This window comes from Fukomys damarensis, unplaced genomic scaffold (assembly GCF_012274545.1).
Source record: "Fukomys damarensis isolate Sample0158 unplaced genomic scaffold, DMR_v1.0_HiC HiC_scaffold_14, whole genome shotgun sequence".
NCBI classification, from domain to species: domain Eukaryota; kingdom Metazoa; phylum Chordata; class Mammalia; order Rodentia; family Bathyergidae; genus Fukomys; species Fukomys damarensis.
In genome coordinates, this window is record NW_022900926.1 from 47,007,304 (window position 1) to 47,014,598 (window position 7,295).

General features: G+C 33.0%; 1 long non-coding RNA gene across 1 annotated transcript in view; it reads left to right on the forward strand.

The window, feature by feature from the left end:
* Nucleotides 1-1,351: 1,351 nt before the first annotated feature.
* LOC117285989 overlaps nt 1,352-7,295 on the forward strand; it is a 131,099-nt gene continuing 125,155 nt past the window's right edge. Inside the window, exon 1 of the long non-coding RNA XR_004517099.1 lies at nt 1,352-1,627. This is a non-coding gene — a long non-coding RNA (uncharacterized LOC117285989). The remainder of the gene's footprint in view (nt 1,628-7,295) is intronic.

Consider the following 7,295-nt stretch of genomic DNA (forward strand, 5'->3'; position numbering starts at 1 on the left):
AAAAAAAAAAAAAAAAAAGTTTTCCAATTATCTTAAAAATAAGTCCTCTTGTTTAGTGCAATTTACTACTGAAGATTTGTGTATGTTTATTCTACACCAAGTTTCCTTGTTTACTTTATATTAACTTTTACAACTTTTAAACTCATGACTTTTTTCATGTAAATATCATATAGTTGCAGATAATGCCAGTTTAACTTCATTTTTGCTCTCACTTGTACTTGATTTATTTTGCCATATTGCAAGCACTAAAACTATTATAATGTTGAATATTCATGGTGGTAGCTGTACTCTTTAATTTGTTTTTTATATGAACAAATATTTTAACATGTATTTATATATTAACCTTGTATAAGGTAAGCAGATTTCTTTTTATTGTTTATTATATATTTAAAAATATTTTGTACCCTTTTGTCACATTGAGATAAGAATAAATTTATCTGATTAACTCTGCTGACATATAGATGATGAGATTTAAAACAGGCTAATGATTAAGGGAAAAGCAAGAAAGAATGTCCTAGACACAATGAAGTGCTGTTGACTACTTAACTTCCAGACCCTGTGAGACCATTGTTATGGTAAGAAAATTAGAAACTGCTAGTGAAAATGTTAGAACTATTGACCTCAGGAAGAACTACATTTCTGAGGGAAGCAGAATGTGAAGAGAACATTCTGGAAAGAATGGGAGGAAAAACAAGGTTTCCCCAGTGGTGGTCGGTGTGTTCAGCAGGGCACAGTAGAAGGAATTTAAGAGAGAAGGGACGTACTAAGGGAATGCCAATTTCCCTCTGGATCTGTTTCTTGAAAAACGTGCTAAAAGTTTGACGAGATTAGTGTCAGTACTGGGCAGACTGTGATTAGTGTGAAGTTAGGGGCTAGACAAAGGAGGACAAAATGGGTGAGGTCACTTTGTAAAGTGTCAGTGGTGGTGAGGAGATGGGTTTAATTAGCCCCATTGTAGGGAAGGCCTGGTCCTGTTTGCGTATGACGGAAGTAGGAAGTCCAAACAGGAGCCCTCTACTTTATGTGTGATCTTCACTAAGAAAGGGGAATAAGTTTACCGGCTGTATACTCACTCCTGGCATTATATTCAATCCAGGAAGGTGCAATTACAGACTTCTGGGAAAATCAGTTGCTACTCAGAATATATGGGCTTTTGAAAATGAGTATAGAAAGCTGAAGTAAATAGAAATCCATTAATTCTCTTAGTCTTTATAGTTTTAACAACAGACCACTATAGTGTTTGGCATGCGTGGAAGAGAACCACTTTGGAGGACCTAATGGATAAGGGTACAGATAGGAACAGCTGTACTGTGGTATTATATCTTTCTTTCTGTACTGGAATTGAGGTTTTACAGAGATTCAGAACTGAATTCATGGAAGAAGATAAATTCATGGTCATGAACTTTTTCTATAATGGAAGATTCAGATGCATAGGTGGAATATACAGACTTTTCTAGAAACTGAAAGAGAATTCTCCTGTAAAAAAACGAATGAGAAAGCACAAATTTGAAGCTCTGGCTCTTTTTCTCTATTTTTAATAGAGTCCTGGTGTGAGCAAAGGAAATCTTATGGAAATGTATGTTGCGTTTGATTCTTCTCTGTATCCTCACCATTATTCTATTGTTTGGTAAGTCCTTTCCCAGCTTGAAATATACTTTATAATAACTACAGGAAGTCTGAACACCATTCTGTAATTAACTGAAATACTAAACCATGCAAAGACACATTGAGTTTTGTTTTAAATATTCCTTTATTAGGTATACAACAAAGCTTTTATTGTGATGAATTCTACAGCAGAGAGTTATGAGCTATAGTAAATGTTGCATCTATTGGAAGCAAAGTATTAGCTTTTTTTTTCTATATTTAATCTTTTGTGTTTTTGGAAGCATATAGTAATTTTCTGTAAGATTTATAAAGAATATCTTTTTGGGTGCTATCTCCTATGAATACAATTTACAATGTAATTATCTTTGAGTATAACTACAGCATCATAATCAAATACATTTCTTTGTACTTTGTACAGAATAATGAACTAATTGAGCAATTAAATAATTTATCCCAGGATATATAATGAAAAGTTGTGGAACAGAGATTTGAATCCACTAATCAAGCCTAGGAGCTCAAGTTCTTCACCAATCTATTACTCATGCTACAGCCAAATTAATGTTTACAAGTTACTTATGATGTGCCTTTTAATTTTAGGCTGTGCAGGTATGTTCTTTATAACCAATTAGAAACTTTTTGTTCATTTTATATATAAAGGCTTAGGGTAAGTAGATTATTACATAAAGCTTCCTTAAGCCAAAGTAAAGCAAAAGCATAAAGCAGAAGTAATCCCACTTTATAGGTAGTATATATATATATATCAGACAGTCTGGGAGTCAAAGGAAGTCAAGACAGCAGATTCTGCAGTGTTAGTTCAGTTCGAATGTTTCTGCAAATATCCAGTTTGTAATAAGTATATTGCTTCCAAATATAATGTCTGAAGTTTTATGATTTTTTTGTTTGCTTGTTTTTTTTTTGTTTTGTACCGGGATCGAACTCGGGTCCTTGCACTCGTAAAGCAGATGGCAGAACCACTGAGGAAAATACCCGGCTATTTTATTATTTTTTAAAACAGTTACATAACTGAGGCATATATATTTGATCAATTGGATTGATTAACAATGCCTTAAATTCAAAATAATTCTTTGGTAGTTTTATGTGATAGTCTAATGTTAAAATAAAATGCCTAATATACATGAAGCACCAGAATAGTCCCTGTTTTCTCCATTAGTTTATGCTAGTGAACACTGTACTATTCCTTACAATTTGAGGGTAATGAATTAGTCCTGCAGATTTTGAAGGTTTGTGGATTCATGTCCTTTTGGAAGCCTTTTTTTTTTTTTTGTCCTGGCATTTTAAAGCTGGCAACTTTTTGATGGCAACTGTTTTCTCCATCTGTCCCATATATTTAGAACCATGGTGAAGAATATATTTCATTTTCATACTATGCAAGTAGGCCTTTCCTTTTGTCTGTTTCCAATGTGATTTCTCTGAGAAGTCTTCTATACTTTGTGCTTTTGTGACTGCCAGATAGGATAAACTGTCCAAAGAATCTTAAAGAAGCTCAAAATTTAGATAAGTAAAATCTGAAATATGGTGTTTTGGCATTAGGAAGGGTGTGTTAGGTTATGCTCTGGTGATAAATATACCTTATATATTTAGTGGCTTCACAAATGCAGGTGGAATTTTTGCCTAATAGCAAAGCCCTACCTAATATGCAAAAGCAGGAAAGTAGAAACTGACAGGGGACAACTGGATAGGGTTGAACACTAGTAATTTTTACGTAGCTGCCAGCTATTCTTTGTTGAAAATGTTTATCTGTCCAATATCTTATCCCTTTTAAAATCACAGGTTACATAATCTGATTTATCACCCAGATGAGTAATGTAGATTTGGATTGTTTTGTAATTTGCTTAAGACAGAATAAGATTTGCAACTTTTGAGGGAATTAATTTGTCCAAGGTTTTGGCTGTTATATTTAACAATCTATTATTGTAATATTGTAATCTGAAGAACTAATATTACATCATTTCTTTTCTGGGGGGGGTATCGGGGATTGAACTCGGGCCGTTGTGCTTGCGAGGCAGGCGCTGGAACCACTGAGCTAAATCCCCGGCCCCTACATCATTTCTCAATCAACAGATAGCTAGAAAAAAATTTTAGAGAGAGTTAGGGGAAATTTCTAGACAAAAAAACAGGAAAGGATACCTAGCACTTTCTAACATTTGAAGTACTTCAGGAGATTTATGGGCCTCTGAATAAGCCGTGAGTCCCTGTGTGAGTTATTTAACTACCTCAGACCCTTGCCCTTAAGTTGAGTGGGGAAGTGACATGGCAGAGTTTTCATATTAAGGGAGTAAATCCATGTAAATAAATTAAAATATTTCCTGGGTTTTATGAACATCTCAGTGCTGTGTGGAACTCTGAAAGTGATGATGCCATCTAAGTCGTATCTGAGCCAAATCCAGGTGCATACATCATTAGTTATAAACAGATTTCCTACATACTAAAGGTTTTCCATAAGGAAATGTTTAAATCCCTCTGGAAGCCACTAAATGAAAGCATGCTAACACATATTATTCCATGAGTCTTTTTAATGTCTTTGGTAGTTCTGTGACATTAATAAAATTCTTTCCATGGATTTTTTATTTTCCACATAAATACAAAGATTTATAATCTATGTTTATCAGTTTACAACCTCTAAGCATTATACATAATAAAACATGCCAATGAAATGTGATTGCTGTAAGCCTGGGAATAATTGGGGAACAAGACTTGTTATAAAACTGTCACTATCAATATTTGAACTTTTTGGTAGATTGAATTACTGCTCCCTCCTACTCTATTTCAAATTAATGTTGAAGCCCTAACCCACAGTGTCTTATAATATACTCTTCTGTGAAAATAGTTACTTGACATAAAATTAATTAAGATGAGGTCGAAAGAGAATACAGTGGACATCAATTCCGATCAAATTCATATGACTAGAGTCATCATACGAGTAGGGCATTTAAGCACAGAGACATATGCTGTAGCGGGAAAAGATGATATTAAGATAATGGAGGAGAGTTAAGTAAAGCCATAATACACTCAGACTTTTGTTTTCAGAAGGAACCGATTCTATCAGCACTTTGAAATTGCAATTCTAGCCTGCAGAATGGTGTGTCAGTGAATTTCTGTTGGATAAACCATCTGTTTTGTAGCACTTTGTTATGACTGTCCTAGTCAATGAACATATGTTGCAACATATTTTAATATTGCATTTTAAGCCTTTTATAAGATTACTAATATTTATTACATTCCAAGCACTTTATATCTTACACTACCAAGTATCATTTGAGATAACTCCTATTTTAGTTACAGAACTTGCCCCCAAACAAATATTAAAATAAATGACTCATAACCCAATTAAATAATTTATATTACTAAAACTTTAACTTTTTATAAGAGGAGTTTCTCATCTTCAAGTGTCTAAGACCCTGAAAACTATTCTTAGTAGTTCTGTCCCAGAAGTTTGGAGGTGAAGATGTGCCTAATTTTGTTCTTCTTGTTGCATTAATGACTGGTACATATTAATTGCTAATCTACAATCTAGATGAAGATTTTATCAGAAAAGAGAATTTTGTAAAGACAATAGATTTTTTTTTCATGCACTTGCCATTGGTAAGTAAATAAACTAAATCTGTATATGTTTATATATTATTATATTACATATTATTTATGTATTATATGTGTTATTTGTATATTATTATATATCATGGTATTACATAAAGTAATTCACATTTCTATGTAAATATTAATGGTCTTTAAACATATATGGCATGTGACCTTTAAATAAGAGAAGTAGGAAGAATGCTAGTATGGCAAATAGGTGCTTCTTCTCAGATGTATAATAGCATCTTGACACCTAAGAATTGTGTGTCTATATTTAATAGAGGTTCTCTTTCTCACCTCTTCATTCCAGTGATTTCTGATGTATCTAAGCAAATTTCGGTGGAGCTTATTGAAGTGCTATGAATTTTATTGAGGTAGTTTATTGAAGCAGTAGTTTATTGAATTTTATTGAAGCCATTTATTGAAGTACAATTAATCCATAAAGTTCTTCAGCCGTACCTCTATAGCGTCAAAGATGTATTTGAATTTTAAAAAAAAATCACTAAGCTTCTAAACTTTAAACCCAAAATATTTATTTTTAGTTTGCTTCTTTCTCCTCTCTTTCACTCTTCTTCCATTTCTAGGGCAGCAGAGAACACTTGCTGTCATATAATATCCTCCTAGGAGCAATTTAGTGTGTATCTAACAGGGAGGAAAATGTGTGGACTCTAAATCAGATCCTTTACTATACTCTGGAGATGCTACTGAAAAGTTCACGAGGCCAGAGTACACAAAGCAGAGATCAAACCTGAGGGCACATCTCTCATCATTAACTTTGTAGTTACCAGTTTGAATCTTTTCTTTTTTAGCTGGGACATAGATTTTCCCAATTTTGTACTCTGTTGGAATTTTATTAATATAAAATTTGTTCTATTTATACAGCACACATTTATGAAGTAGAAGCTTAATAGTAATTATTGTTCTTGGCAACCTCTTTCATCTGCTGTTATTAGTTTAATGTCTTCTGTACTCTGTCATAAAAACACCTATGTATCCATTTTGGTCTTGTATATAGCAGCTTTGGCTTGTTGAAATTAGGATATTTTATTTCAATTAATTTTTGATGTCCTACTATAGAATATATGCTATAATGCTTCTTGAAACTCTGGAGTTTTGATAACACCATCTCCAGTGATTTTATTTAATGTTCTCAGGCTTTTTGTCTTTTTGCTCAAATTCTTGTTAGAAGCACTTATAATGAAGGTTGTGTCTGAAGTTTGGACTAGCTGTCCTTGTAATGTATATCACTGTGATTGCCTTTCATTCATTCTTTTTAAGCTTTAAGAAAAGATTGATTTCTATTTTCCATTTTATAAATTCAATATCATAATTATAAAACAGCTGTCATATCTAATGTCTACCATAAATCACTATGTTTTATAATAAGCTGCACCTCAGAAAACTGTTCATGGTAGTCAAAGATGTAAGCCATGGAACTTGACTTTGTGGTGCCTTCCTAAGGAGTATATCACCAAAGCATCACTCTGTCTTGGAATTCTACTGGGGAAGTTTGATTACCCTCAGGTTAAATTCCTCTCTTTGAATACACCTAACCTCTGAGAAGAAATATATACTGGCTATACTAATTAGATGTTGGAAAGTTTTCAAATGTAATGAAAACACTGTTCCTTCTAACTTGAGCCAGTTTCCTCATTAATACCTGCTCTGAGTGTCCTATGGGATTCAATTATTATTGGAAGAAATGTTCATTAGTTACTTTGGTTGGTAGTAGAAGATCCAGCACAGAGATCAACGTATAATAGACTCTCAATAAACATTATTGCTTTCTTTATCCTGTTTATTTAAATAATTTGGAACCTTCCTATACACGTTTTCAGTCATTATCTCTTCAATTCATAGTTCTGAAGTTCTGATTTCCATGAAGAATAAAATTCTGACATCTCTCCATTTCCATTTTGGTAGTCTATCTTCTTGGATCTTAAAATGAGTGTGTGTCCATGTGTGTTTGTGCATAAATCTTTCTCTCTGTATCATATGCTTATTATTGCTATATCATTTCCCCCTTGTAGAGAAATCATGAATTATACTTTCATTTTTGGTCTAATAAGCTTGCAATTTTATCCTTTGTATTTATA